This window comes from Falco peregrinus, unplaced genomic scaffold, assembly GCF_023634155.1.
Source record: "Falco peregrinus isolate bFalPer1 unplaced genomic scaffold, bFalPer1.pri scaffold_58, whole genome shotgun sequence".
Lineage (NCBI taxonomy): Eukaryota > Metazoa > Chordata > Aves > Falconiformes > Falconidae > Falco > Falco peregrinus.
Genome location: NW_026599622.1, coordinates 317,424 through 332,728, shown reverse-complemented (window position 1 = coordinate 332,728; position 15,305 = coordinate 317,424).

Below are 15,305 nucleotides of genomic sequence, written 5' to 3'. Positions count from 1 at the left end.
CCAAACAGCAATCTTAACCCTTGGCCTTTTTCACTGGCAACACAGGGGTGTTGGGTTTCGACACACACCCCACCAGCAGGCTGTACTTCAAGAATTTCTGAATTATCGCTACCGACCCATTCCTAGCTTCCAGCTTCGGGCGACACTGTTTCATTCTCAGCGGGGATGATCCAGGCTTTAAGTCAGTCCTTACAGGTTTTGACCTGTGGGATTTTCCAGGAACCTCTCCGGCTCGTACAATAGGAATCACAGCATCTCTGACCTCCGGGCGTATCTTTCTCCTTTCAAGGCAGCATAGCCTGTAATAACAAAGCTGCTGCCTCGACACAAAAAGTTTCTGGAATTCAGATTTCTATTTCCTCGTTTTAAAATCAGATTTCTGCTTCCAATTTTTTGGAGTAGATCTCTCCCTAAACAACGCTTCTGGAGAATTTGGCTAGTATAAAAACTGATGAGGAACCCACTGTTTTCCCAGCTTCATTGTTAAAGGTTTCAAAAATGGCCAAGTTTCATGGGTCTCTGTCGTACCAGCAATGCTTATATTCTTATTGCTTAGTTCCCCTCTAAAGTCTTCTGAACAGAGGAAGTAGCCCCAGGATCTACCCAAAGCTCAACTTCTTCACTTCCCAGCTCCACTTTAACCAGAGGTTTCTCTGGGGAGAGACTCCTCTGCGGCGAATGAAGAGACGGGACGCGGCTTGATGCAAGCAAATGTCGATTTAGTGTACACAATCACGAGTTTATATATGTTTTCAGAAGCTGCGTGCTTTAAACAGATTGGTTCTTTAAGCTAAGAATTACATACTAGGCAATCCCTGATTGGTGGTTAACTACAAAGGACACTTTCATCAATTAACAGCAAGGTGTTACCTTTCCTTGGCGCCATCCTTGGCGCCATCCGTCTCCCACTCCCCTGTGCTCTGCAAACATGCCTCATCATGTTAATTGTTGTCTAGACAAGCTCGAGCACATTCCCCTCAGCTAACCGATTGCCGCGCATGGTCCTAGTTTGCAGACCGCTCCTGCACTCCTCCGCTCCCCCTCATTCCTCGCTTACTGGGAGCAAGGGGGCAGAGGGACTCCAATCCTTAAGCAGATGGTCTTCTTCCGAACGCCCATCCCTTTTGCACTGTGCACACTGATTATCACCCAACCGAGGGCTGGGCCGCAGTCCCCCTCTGGGGGCTCTGCCCCGTCCTCAGGACCTTCCCCTCACCCTACCATTTTACTCTGATACCGCCAACAAGCGACAATTTACTCTTTCCTTTTGACTCTCTCGATGTCAATATGCAATCCAAGCAACACCCAACAGCTTTCCCCTATCTCGAGCAATCACTTCCTTGTAGCTTTTGTAATTTTCTTCCAATACCATCGCAGGATTGGCCCACCAATAGAGGGGCTGATTGATCTCATCCCTCTTAAGATTCAGGGTCAGCACTTGTAGAGTTGCGGGCTACCTCCTTCATTCTGTTCTGCAGATCTGTGGGGGACTCTTGGCTATCGTGCCTAGCCTCGTACCGTTCAGACATGGTTATTGCCTTAGCCACAGCATTTTGAATGCCAAATAGAATCCCTTTCTGACACCGAGTCCAAAGCTGCCTGGGTCCGTTAACATGCAGGTCCCAGTTTGGACCAACAGAGGGGAAATGATGCTCCACAGTTCCTGTTTTAACCTCAGCTTCCACATGTATTCTAGCCGCTTGACAAATCATCTCCTTCTCACTACTATCAAATAAAACCTGCAGTACTGCCGCTATATCCTTACACTCTGGATCATCCTGTGTTTTAACCACCATTATTTCAAAAACACCAGCCGCCTTCTCAGGGTCGTCTCGGTAATTTCCTGCGGTTGCTTTGCAATTCTTCAACTCCGTTACTGAAAATGGGACCCTCACCATAATGGGTCCTTCCTTTCCCACAGCCTGGCACAGGGGAGTCTGTATCACTTCCCCTGGTCTGGCCCGCTCCCACCCTGCGGCTGGGCTAAAACCTTCTCCCTCTTCACAGCCACTTTCCCTGCCACCAGCCTCGTCAGCTCGCCTGCCACCACTTTCTCTTACCCTGCTCACATCACTAATATCAGCATCAGAACTCTCTCCCCGTCTCTGCTGGGCTTCAACCATTAACTCTAAACCATCGCCTCTAAACCTCCTTCTTTCTTGTAGTCGTTACAATTTTAAACACCTCTGTCTGATACTACAAGCAGAGCAGACCCTTTTCAACAACCTCTTCTTATCCTTTCCCAAAGCCAAGAGAAAAGGATCTCAGGAAGGTAAATTTATACCACACTGGTTTTGCCATTCAGAACGGGTCTTTACAGTGGAAGAAAGATCAGCGTATCAAACTCTGTCCCTTTTCCTTTCTTGCCTTCAAAACAACATCAGCGGTAACATCGTACAATAATGCAAACTGCCATTTTCCCCCGTCGCCCAGTTTATACAGAGACCACCCCTGAGTACACTATTGCACTAGGGTGCTTTTAGTTACATTTCCCTCAGAACTACCCCTTGATTCTTCCCAGTGTCCCAAAACACATCCCAGGGGAGACTGCTGTAAAATACCACGGCCGTGTACACTGACCAGGGCCCGTTTCCTTTTAGTGTCCTGAACATTTTATCATACACATGTGTAGAAGTATTTTCAGATGTTCAAAGTGCACTCTACTAGACACACACACACACACACAACATTAATATACTTGAGTATGCCAGGCAGAAATTTTACCAGACACATTGTTTCCAGGAGAGCCCTCAATAACCCAACCCAGCGGGGCTCTTGCCTCTGCTTAGGGGCAGGTATCCCAGACCACCAGGAATGCCTGACATCTTACCGGGGGAACGTTGCTTTGGAGTCGTTGGTCCGGGAATCAGAGGTCTTCCCCAAGAGTCCCTCAGTGCCGGCTGGAATTGCTGCGATCCGCAGCTCCACCAACGCTCAACAGCGGAGTCTCACCTGGGTCACCAGAAAATGATCCCGTAAAGGCGGTCACGGTGAAAAACCCTCTCAGACTTGATGTGAAGTTTCAGAAGGCGGGCATTCTTTATGACAGCGCTGGGAGCACGGGGGAGTGCTCACCAAGTTACTCGAGGGTACACATTACATACAGCAGAGTACTTGCACGCTCACAGTGCATCACACATGCACACTCCACCAAGTTGTCTCCTCTTGCGGCCAGAACTTCCCCACTCAGAACTTGCCTGCACACGTCTTTCTCCCAGGATGGACCAGGCACAGACAACCACTGGGGGAGTGTGCTCAGCTTTTATTGACCTCAGAAAGTGTCCAGGGTGGAGAGGAGTCTGGCAGCACAATGTCCTCGTGGCAGCTGAAGGTGTTGGGCGCCGTCCATGCACCCATGCCTCGCGTGCCTCCCTGTGCCACACCCTCTGGGTACCGCACAGGATCAGGGCCAGCTGCCATCTCTGGGGACCCCTCTGCCAGCACGGCGCTGCTGCTCTCGCTGTGGCCTGATGCAAGTACAGCAGAAAGCCTTGCGCAGAGCCCTGAGCGCCCTGCGGAGGAGGGAGGGCCGTCGCCGTCGAGCTGGGGCATGCGGGAGGGCAGCCATGCCTGTGGAAGGAAGAGATGTGTAGGCAGGGGGCTGGGCAGGTACCGGGCAAGATCCTGCCTGCTCCCCGCCACCGAGAGCTTTCCCCAGGGAGTGGTGGCCAGGGAACGGCCAGCCCCCATGCACGCAGTCCTGCTTTGGCCTGGGTGCACATTGCTGGGACACCTGGGCTAAGCCTTCCCTTGCCGGGCCAGCGCTACACGCAAGGATGTACCTGGCTCATCCTCGGGCTCATCCCTGGGCTCGGAGCAGGGCCACGTGTTATCTGGCTGCCTCTCCTGAAAACCACCACGGGGCTCCTGGCAGAACTCCAGGAATGACGGGTTGACCCAGATGCTGTAGATGATGATTCCCGCTCGGCACAGCTCTATATCATCACGTTCCCAGTTTTCCTCCTCAGACAAGAACCTTGGCGCACCCTATAAAAACATTAAGGGCAAAAGGAGACCTAAGCATCTGTAACTGGGTGCCGGGGGAAACACAGGCGCTTAGGGATATGGATTAGTGGTAGAATATGCAGTGCTATGTGTCAGGTTGGTTAGGATTATGGTCTCTGCAGCCAGAGGAGGGCTGTGCGTCACCTCTGTGCTGGGAGGCCACTTACACGGGGAGAAGAAGAGCACAGGCAGGGGATGGAGGGGATGTCAGTGGGATGACATGGACAGCACCAGCCATCTCCCAGCTGCACACATCCTGGACACTATACGTGCCTACAGTACCTCGTGATGGTCGCTGCCAGCAATGCACCCTGGGCTCACCTGGTGCCAAGACTCTGCAGACAAGGTAGAATCCATGTAATCTCTTTTGTTGTCCCCTGCTGGCTCAAGGTGGGGTAGGGCAGCATCATCTGGGGCGGGGGGTTGAGGCAATGAAGGAGCCACTTCATCCTTGTGTGCTGCTGGAGACTCAGTGGCTGTGCTGGGCTCTCTCTGAGGCTCCCCAGACAAGGGAGGCTCACTGTCCTGAGGTGCTGCAGGTGGTGCTGCTGCCATTACCACACCCACACTTTGTGCCGGGTCCCCATGTTCTGCCAGCTGCTGACTGAGCTCCTGTATCGCAGGCAATGCCTCGTGCAGGACCTCTCTCATTTTGCAGTCGTCTGTGTCCTGCAGAGCCATGTTGTAGGCTATGGGGCTGTGTGGGGCAGCAGCCTGGCTCTCTGCCACAGCTGTGGGCTGCTCACTGAGGAGAGGAGAAGCTGGTGTCTTCCTCGCCTCTTTTCCTACGGTAGCTAGAGATGCGCAGTACCACTCTTCCACAGGAGCTCCGGTCAGGGCAGCAGCTGCTGGCTTATCATCCATGTGTTCCTCTGGGACAGGGGACACTCCCTGCAGGTTTCTGGCTTTGTCTCCTGATGTCCCTCTGCCTACACTGCTCAGCCAGCAGGGCCCATCCTGGAGACCAGCGTGGGTGTCCTGGTAGAACTCCAGGAATGAGGGGTTGGCCCAGATGCTGTAGATGAGGGTTTCCTCTTCTTGGCACAGCTCTTTATCATATTTGTCTTCCCAATCGTCCTGCTCAGACAAGACACCTGACACATCCTGTAAAAACATTAAGGGCAAAAGGAGATCTAAGCATCCGTTATTGGGTACTGGGGGAAACACAGGCACTTAGGGACATGATTTAGTGGCAGAATATGCAGTGCCATGTGTCGGGTTGGTTAGGTTTATGGTCCACAGCCAGAGGAGGGCTGTGCGTCACCTCTGTGCTGGGAGGCCACTTACACGGGGAGACGAAGAGCACAGGCAGGGGATGGAGGGGCTGTCAGCGGGATGACACGGACAGTACAAGCCATCTGCCTGTCACACATGCCCTGGACACTGTGCCTGACTGCAGTACCTCGTGATGCAGCCTGCTGTTGGGCTGGGGGGGGGGCGTTTGCCTCCTCATGCGTGGGCATCTTCGGCGGCGCCTGCCGACGACCGGCCATGGTCACCCAGGGGAGATGCTGCCTCCTGAGGGAGTGGCTCTCCTGGGAGTGGGCACCCCAGGGCTCTGGCTCCTTAAATACCCGCGGGGTCACCGTGGGGACCCGCATCACAATGACCTCTGGGCACGCTGCGCCGCCTGCATCACAAAGCCCTGGCTGTGGATGCTGTGGAGCCTGGCGGGGACTGGCTGTGCCCGGCTGTGCCCGGCGTGGGGCAGCCCCTGCTTGCCCCTCACAGAGGCCCCAGCAGGCCCGAGCCCGCACCTCCCACATCCCCCCGGTGCCAGCAGCCTCTGCAGAGCTCAGTCCTGTGTGCGTGCAGCAGCTCTGGCTGCCACCGCCCGGGGCCTTGTCCCCACGCGTGGCTCCCACACAGGGCGCCCAGGCCTGGGGACGCTCCGGTGCCCGCCTACAGCAACGCAGGGGAGGCCCGCAGGCCCGTGCCCAGAGGCCACTGGCCACGCCGAGCTGCTCCCGGCAGTCGCCATGGGCCGCGGGGTGACCAGCCCTCTCCCCAGCCGGCTCTGGGAGGTCCCTCCCAGGCTGCTCTTCTTCAGTGCCTTTCCTCCAGAGGTGGAGCGTGCACGGGCTCACACCCACAGCCAGGACGAGGGAGCAGGGCTGCCTCCCTGGGGCTGACGCTCTGTGCTCCCCTTCCAGCTGGAACGAAAAGAAAAGCCGCCTTTGCTCCCAGTTACAACACAGAGAAACACCCGTGTCTCGTGCACGTGCCTGCACCTTTTCTGACAGAAAATGGCTTTGGGGTACTATGGAAACTCCTGGGGAGTTAAAAGAACCCATTAAAATAAATGCTGCTCAGCCGATGTTGGAGACCTTGGTATTAGACACCCAGACCTGTTCTCCTCCACGCAGCTGTCACTCCTGCACCAGGAACTGCTTGCTAGTGGGTGAATCTGACGGCAGCAGCTCCCAGGCAGAGCTGGGAGCAGCCCCTGGGGACACCTTTAGGCTTTACAGCAGTGTTTGCTGCCCCAGCACGGGTCCCCTGCCCCCTGCAGGGACCAGGCAGGAGGCTGGAGGGAAGAGTCCCACCAACAGCTTTGGCCTCCAGGCTGGAGAACCCTGTCCCAGGCTCAGGCACCGCTGCCTCCGGGCTCCCCTACCCCATCCTGGGGCAATGAGGCAACTCTCTTCCTTCTACAGAACAACACTCAAAGCTTAAGGGGAGGAGGAAAAGCCTACTTCCTCCCTCATGCAGGTTTCCCCCAGGCCTAGAGGTTGCTGCTGTCTTCTGCTCGGCTGGGAGAGGGGTTGGAGCCTTTCTCCACCTCTCCTCGACCGCCTCTCTCCTGGGCTGGGCTGGAGGGTGGGGAGTCCAAGTGCCTCCAGTGCCGAGGGCCTGCCAAGGAGCAGACGCTCTCAGCAAAGCAGACGGCAACCACAGGTGCTGTTTCCCAGAGGACCTCTTGAAAGCAGCCTGCAGCAGGACCTGGCAGCCGGGAGACCCAGCACTGCGTGCCTCTTATCACGGCCGATTTTGCCGCTTGCATCCTGCTGCCACTCTCTCCCTCACCAGCATGAGCAGGCAAACCCCTGCCCTGCAGCTGGGTGTCTGTCCTGCTCCCCCGCTCTGGAGACCTGCCGCCCTGGGTGCCCCGAAGGAGAGGGTGGCTGCTGCTCTCAGCGGTGTCAATCGCTGCCCGTACCTGGGGTTGCTGTCGGTCCTTCCCCGCAGACCAGGCTCCCCACGCCGCCCACTCTGCCTTTGCTTGCTCGAGCTGCTCTTGCCACCTGGGCCTCACTTGCTCCCACTCTGCAGGCAGCTGCCAGACCTCCTGGAGGGGACGGCAAGGCAGCAGAAGGCAGGATTAGTCTCAGCGCCTGGAACGGGTGTCCTTCGGGTCTGACCCGTGTTGCCGCCCCTTGCCTCAGCTGGTCGGTTGGCAGGGCTTTGCCCCTAACACATCGGGGGCTCTGGGGTCATTCTAGGCTCCTGGCAAACACAGCTGCGACCAAAGCCCTCCACTGTGAACAGCCGAGAAAGGACTTGGGCATCTCCCATAGCCCCTGGGCCAGGAGAAAGTGTTTTGTGACAACCCAGGGGGCAAGGAAGATCTGAAGGAGGTGACAGACAGCCGACAAGGAGCGCACGTCCAGGGGTCCTTTCAGGCTGGCTCTCTGCACAAAGAGGCTTCTGCCGAGTCCCCAGCAGCACGGCAGCTACAGCAAGGCACGCACCTGCAGCGCTTTCTGGCAGTCGTCTGAGGATGGGAGTGTAGAGGTGGGTTTGGCTGGAGAAGCCGGCTCCTGCCTGCCTGCCTCCTTCATCCTGGGGGAGCTGCCTGGACACGGGGGGAGCGCACTGCAAAGAGGCACCAGGAGCAGTCGGCATGAGCACGGGGCAGTTTGCTCTCCCACCTTCGCCTGGCACCAAAGCTCCCCAGGCTGGCAGAAGCAGCACGCGAGGTGGGGGCCATTTCTGCTGGCAGCGGGGAGCCTTTCCTGAGCCCCCTCAGATGGACGGGGGAGGTCTGCACCTCAGCTCTTGCGTGAGGGAACCACAGGGACGTGGGGTGCACTCAGCATCCGCCACCTTCCCCAGGGAGGGGCCCACAACAGGGGAAACAAGCACATAAGAGCCATGCGGCACGTGTCAGGGACCTTGCCGCGTCCCTGCAGCCGGAGTGTCCGGAGGGGAGGTCTCTCCTCCACGGGTGCAGGATCCCTTTCATCCCTTCCCACCAGGGTCTCACCTCTCAGAAGTCTTCTTGCCCAAGTCTTTCTGTCTTGTGCCTGGCCCCTGACTTGGCAGTGCAGCAAGGGAAAGCTTCCTCCGTCTCTGCAGCAGCTTGCCAGGATGCGCCTCTGCATCTGGCAAAGGAGGAAACTCAGCAGAGCAGCCCCCTGGGGAGTGCCTTTTGACGGAGCTGTGGTCACCCAGCGCGGGGCAGGGCCTCAGCTGGGCAGCGGAGACCTGTTCCCACACCTTGTCTGAGCCTGGACTTTGCTGCAGCCTTCTTGGCCCAGGCGGACAAAGCCTTGGCCACTGCTCTGCTGACCACCGTAAAGCGAAACCTGGGCAGGAAACGATGACACAGGCTTGAAGAAGGGTGACCCCTACCCTCTGCAGCTTCCCAGCACTAATCCTCACGACTCTCGTGTGAGGCACGGCACCTCTCTTCCTCGTGGCCATGCAGCCATGCATGGGTTTAATTAGCAATCTATCTCCCCCCAACACCAGGCGGCGTAGCTTAAAGCCCTCCCTGTGTGCAGCTGGCTCTCTCTGACGGGAGTGACGGGCAGGCTGGGCATGAGAAACGCAGTGACGCTGCCCGGCCACTCCAGGAGAACACACGTGTAACCCCAACTCATCATAAGTTAACCAGAAACCAGCCCCTTCAGGTCAGGCCCCCTCCCAGACTCAACGTGCAACGCCAAGCCCCGGCAAGGCGCACTCCTGATCAGGAGCTGGGAATCCGCCCGCTCGGTCAGTCAAGGGCTGCAGAGGAAACGCACTCACCTGGGGAAGGCGTGGGCAGGAGCAGCCTGCATCCCCCAAGTGCTGGTCGCTCCACCGGAGACAGCTGCACCGGGCATCCTCAGCCTCTGTAAAGTGACACAGAGCTGCTAGAAGGTTTCCAAGGCACTTTGCTCTTGGCTCCCAAAGGAAGCAGACCTGTCTCCTGCTCCAAAAGGAAGCCACTTTTCCAAACCCCTCCTCCAAATCTTCCGCCGTGAACAGGAGCCCTTGCTCTGCTCTGGAGAAGCTGCACAGCAAACACTGAGACTGCGCAGTAACACTGCCAGCCTTTCTGTAGGGCAAGAACTCAGAAGCTCAGAATAAAACTTCTTTTCCAATGGAGAACTCAGCGTGGGCGAGCACGTGGAAAGGTGTCGGACTGGCCTGCCACGTGCAGGCTGCCCAACGACCATCGGGTTGCTCACCCTTCAAGAGGCTTCCCAAAGTCACTGCATCACCCTCAAAGCCTGAGCAGCTCGCAGTGCTGAGCAGCGCAATCCAGCTGGCCTTGCTCTCCAGCCCTGTGACGCAGTCGCAATAGAACTGCATGCACAGGACATTGTCGGTGAAGGACAGAACGCCAATGTCCTTGAAGGTGAAGGCGAGGCGCTGCCTGTTCCTCAGTTGGAAAGAGTGCAAGAGTATGGTCTCTTGCACACAGCTCTGCACCACGTGCCATGGGAAGGAAGTGGCTCGTGACAGCCACCTGTGGTTCAGCGGCTCGTTCTTGACATCCTCTGCAAGGAGGAGGAACATCGTCACTGGCAGAGCGGGCTGAATTTCCATGTAAAATTAGAAACAAAATGCCAGAGAAAAGGTCGTTCATGGAAACGGCTCTTGGGGAGTGGTTAGTTTGGGAGGAGCTCAAGCTGTCCGCCTAACTTTGGAGGGAATTCTCTCCAGAGAAATTCTGAAGTCCTCATTTCTCTGCGCCCTTTCTGAAGGGCAGAGAGCATGCACCCCAGTCCCAAACAGGGCGCGGGAAAGTGGAGGGCAGCCGTTGCCTTCTCACCAGGAATAACCTCTGTGAGGAACGCGAGCTCCCGCAGGGATAACTCACCAATGTCCAGCTGGGAGACAGGTCTTCAAACCGCGTACACCTCTTCCTCACCTTGGAATCGCTCTTGGACCGTAGCAAAGGTCCCGAGTCCTGTGACCAGGACCCCCTGCCCAGGAAAACGGCACAAAGGCTGACCACAGGGAAGAGCAAAACTCTATCACGTGCCAAAAGCTTTCTCAGACTAGATCTGGGCACGCTTTCGCCCCTGGTTGACCACGAAGCAAGAGCAGGAGAACTGCTGAGGGACTCCCTGAGAGAGGCCCACTGTGAATCCTCCCTGGGAGGAGCAGCAGCGCTTCACCTTTCTCGGCCTTGGCCGTCGGGCTGGGTGAGGGTGAGCTTTTCAGCGGCTGCAGGTCTCGGTCGCAGAGTGCAGCGAGGGTGAGGGCAGGCAGAGATCAGGCAGGAGAGGCTGTGCTCACTGAGGACATCCCCAGGGAAACAGGAACTCTGCAGGGACACACTGGGGACACCAGCACACAGGCAGGGACAATATTATGATGTTAGGGACTTCCGGGGGGACACCAGGACTCCCAAAGGGATGTCACTGGGACATTAAAGACACCCACCGGGACACACTGGGACACAAGAACACACGGGGAGACACCACGGCGATATATAGAATGGCCTGGTAATATCCGGACCCCTCCAGGGACACCACTGTGACATTTAGGAATTTCCCAGGGACGCCCCCTGGGACATCAGGGACCACCCCCTCACCTTGCCCGGGGACACCAGGACCCCTCCAGGGACAGCACTGGGACATTAAGGACCCCCCTTTAACACAAGCCCTACCCCAGGGACAATGTAGGGGCATTAAGGACTCCTCCCGGGACACCAGGACCCCCACAGGACCAGAAGTGCACAAGGGACATACTGGGAACACAAGGACAAACCTGGGGACATCCCTGGGACATCAGGGACACCACGACTGCCCCAGTGACACCACAAGGACATTAAGGACCCCCACAGGGACACCTTGCAACACAAGGACATCCTGGGAGACACCACTGGGACATCATTAGAATAGCCTTTAGGACATCAGGACCCCTCCAGGGACACCCCCGTGACATTAGGAATTCCCCAGGAACCCCGCCCCGGGACATAACAGCCTACCCACTCACCTCCCTGGGGACACCAGGACCACCCCCAGGGACACCCCACAACGCCCCAGGGACACACTGGGACACCAGGACACCACCACCACCACCCCGCCCAAGACACCATTAGGACATCAGGGACATCCCTAGAACCTTAACCACTAGAGCGTTAAGGACTCCCAGAAGGACATATTAGGTCACATGCACCCCCTGACAGACACCACTGGGACATCTAGAATGGCCTGGGGACATCAGGACCCCTCCAGGGACACCACTGTGACATTAATGACCCCCACCAGGGACACATTGTGATACACAAGGACCAACTGACACACCACTGGGACATCTAGAATGGCCTGGGGATACCAGGACCACCCCAGCGACATTCAGGACCCCCCTGGAAACACACGACCTGCATCCAGGGAAACTGCAGGGGCATTAGGAACTCCCCCTGGGACACCAGGACCCCCCCAGGACACACTGGGACACCCGAATGCCTATAGGGACACCTGAGAACACTAGGACATCTCTGGAGACATCCCTGGGACACCAGGGACACTCCCGGGGACATTAGGACCCTCCCAGGGACACCCTAGTGACATTGGGGACATCTTGGAAGCAGAAGGACCCTCCACAGAGCACTCCTGGGACATCAGGATCCCCCCAAGGGGACCCTCCAGCAGGTCATTCTCAGTTATCACGCAGAAGCTCCCCCTCGATGGAAGTCCTTAGCAGCAGGGCAGCCCTCAGATCTGCACTGTCAAGGAAACGGAGCCCCAGAAACAGACCCCCCACCCCAAAATGGGAGGACCCCCTCCCCACATGACACTTGTTAGTTTAACATTATGCTAGGGGCCAACCAATGTCCTCCTTTATCTTCTAGTGCCGTGACGACCACGGGTGGTACATGGACGGTCACCTTCTGCCCCATGGGGAACTTAGGGGCCTCCTGCATCAGTAGCACAGGTGCTGCTCCTGCTTTAAGGCATCCAGGCCATCCTGATCTCACCTCATCCAGCTCTTTGCAGGAGCAAGCTACAGCCCGCCCCTGAGGCCCTAAACAATGTGCCAGAACTCCGAAGGCAATACCTTTTCCCTCACGCTTAAGAAGTGCACAGGTCTTTGTCACGTCAGGTAATCCCCACGTGGGGGCCTCCACCAGAGCTCACTTTTTTTCAGATGCTTGAAAGTGGCTTTACCCTCCTCTGTCCCGCCGATAGACCCATGGCAGGAGGTTTTCAGTAGCTCGTACTGAGCTTTCACAAATAAAACACAATTGCCTCCCCAAAGCCGACACCATCCGACCACCCCGAGAAATCCTCGTAGTTCCTTGAGAGTCTGAGGCTCCGCGAGGCAGCGAATAGCCTCCTTCTGTTGGGATCCCAACTGTCTCTGGCCTTCCAGCACTTCAAACCCCAAACGTGGAAGTGACTCCTGGATAATTCCATATCCACTAATTCTCAAGACATTTAGAAGGCTTATCGTCAGGGAAAGACACAGCTCCCAAGTCCCTGCCGCAACCAGAATATCATCCTACGATCGCAGAACTCTTCCCTGATCATTTTCTGTTCTCCAAATGTCAAACTGCTTTGCCAACTGATTCCCAAAGATTGTCGGGATATTTTGAAAGCTTTGTGGTACAACCGCCTAAGTGTATTGCATTTTCCTTCCCGTTTCTGGGTTTGCGCATTCAAAAGCAAAAGGCTTCTGACTGTCAGTGCCCCGGGGAACACAGAAAAAGGCATCCTTCACATCAAAACCTGTACACCATCCCTGTTCCCCTGTAAGGGTGGTTTCACATCTGTATGGATGTGCTACTGCAGGATAAATACCTTGAGGTATGTGATTTGTTGCTCTTAAATCCTGCACCAAACAGCAATCTTAACCCTTGGCCTTTTTCACTGGCAACACAGGGGTGTTGGATTTCGATACACACCCCACCAGCAGGCTGTACTTCAAGAATTTCTGAATTATCGCTACCGACCCACTCCTAGCTTCCAGCTTCAGGCGACACTGTTTCATTCTCAGCGGGGATGATCCAGGCTTTAAGTCAGTCCTTACAGGTTTTGACCTGTGGGATTTTCCAGGAACCTCTCCGGCTCGTACAATAGGAATCACAGCATCTCTGACCTCCGGGCGTATCTTTCTCCTTTCAAGGCAGCATAGCCTGTAATAACAAAGCTGCTGCCTCTCGACACAAAAAGTTTCTGGAATTCAGATTTCTATTTCCTCGTTTTAAAATCAGATTTCTGCTTCCAATTTTTTGGAGTAGATCTCTCCCCAAACAATGCTTTTGGAAGATCTGGCTAATATAAAAACTGATGAGGAACCCACTGTTTTCCCAGCTTCATTGCTAAGAGTTTCAAAAATGGCCAAGTTTCATGGGTCCCTGCCATACCAGCAATGCTTATATCCTTACTGCTTAGTTCCCCTCTAAAGTCTTCTGAACAGAGGAAGTAGCCCCAGGATCTACCCAAAGCTCAACTTCTTCACTTCCCAGCTCCACTTTAACCAGAGGCTGCTCTGGGGAGAGACTCCTCCGCTCCCCCTCATTCCTCGCTTACTGGGAGCAAGGGGGCAGAGGGGCTCCAATCCTTAAGCAGACGGTCTTCTTCTGAACGCCCATCCCTTTTGCACTGTGCACACTGATTATCAGCCAACCAAGGGCTGGGCCGCAGTCCCCCCTCAGGGCTCTGCCCCATCCTCAGGCCCTTGCCCTCACCCTACCATTTTACTCTGATACCGCCAACAAGCTACAATTTACTCTTCCCTTTCGACTCTCTCTATGACGGTCTGCAATGCAAGCAACGTCCAACAGCTTTCCCCTACCTTGAGCAATCACTTCCTTGTAACTTCGGTAACTTTCTTCCAATACCATCCCAGGATTGGCCCACCAATAGAGGGGCCGATTGATCTCATCCCTCTTAAGATTCAGGGTCAGCACTTGTAGAGTTGCGGGCTACCTCCTTCATTCTGTTCTGCAGATCTGGGGGGGGCTCTTGGCTATCATGCCTAGCCTCGTACCATTTGGACATGGTTATTGCCTTAGCCACAGCATTTTGAATGCCAAATAGAATCCCTTTCTGACACCGAGTCCAAAGCTGCCTGGGTCCGTTAACATGCAGGTCCCAGTTTGGACCAACAGAGGGGAAATGATGCTCCACAGTTCCTGTTTTAACCTCAGCTTCCACATGTATTCTAGCCGCTTGACAAATCATCTCCTTCTCACTACTATCAAATAAAACCTGCAGTACTGCCGCTATATCCTTACACGCTGGATCATCCTGTGTTTTAACCATCATTATTTCAAAAACACCAGCCGCCTTCTCAGGGTCGTCTCGGTAATTTCCTGCGGTTGCTTTGCAATGCTTCAACTCTGTTCTTGAAAACGGGACCGTCACCTTAACGGGTCCTTCATTTCCCACAGCCTGGTGCAGGGGAGCCTGTATCACTTCCCCTGGTTTGGCCCGCTCCCACCCTGCGGCTGGGCTAAAACCTTCTGCCCCACTAAATCGCTCTCCCTCTTCACAGCCACTTTCCCTGCCACCAGCCTCGTCAGCTCGCCTGCCACCACTTTCTCTTACCCTGCTCACATCACTAGTATCAGCGTCAGAACTCTCTCCCCGTCTCTGCTGGGCTCCAACCATTAACTCTAAACCACTGCCTCTAAACCTCCTTCTTTCTTGTAGTCGTTACAATTTTAAACGCCTCTGTCTGATACTACAAGCAGAGCAGACCCTTTTCAACAACCTCTTCTTATCCTTTCCCAAAGCCAAGAGAAAAGGATCTCAGGAAGGTAAATTTATACCACACTGGTTTTGCCATTCAGAACGGGTCTTTACAGTGGAAAAAGATCAGCATATCAAACTCTGTCCCTTTTCCTTTCTTGCCTTCAAAACAACATCAGCGGTAACATCGTACAATAATGCAAACTGCCATTTTCCCCCGTCGCCCAGTTTATACAGAGACCACCCCTGAGTACACTATTGCACTAGGGTGCTTTTAGTTACATTTCCCTCAGAACTACCCCTTGATTCTTCCCAGTGTCCCAAAACACATCCCAGGGGAGACTGCTGTAAAATACCACGGCCGTGTACACTGACCAGGGCCCACTTTCTTTTAGCATCCTGAACACTTTATCATATACATGTATAGAAGTATCTTCA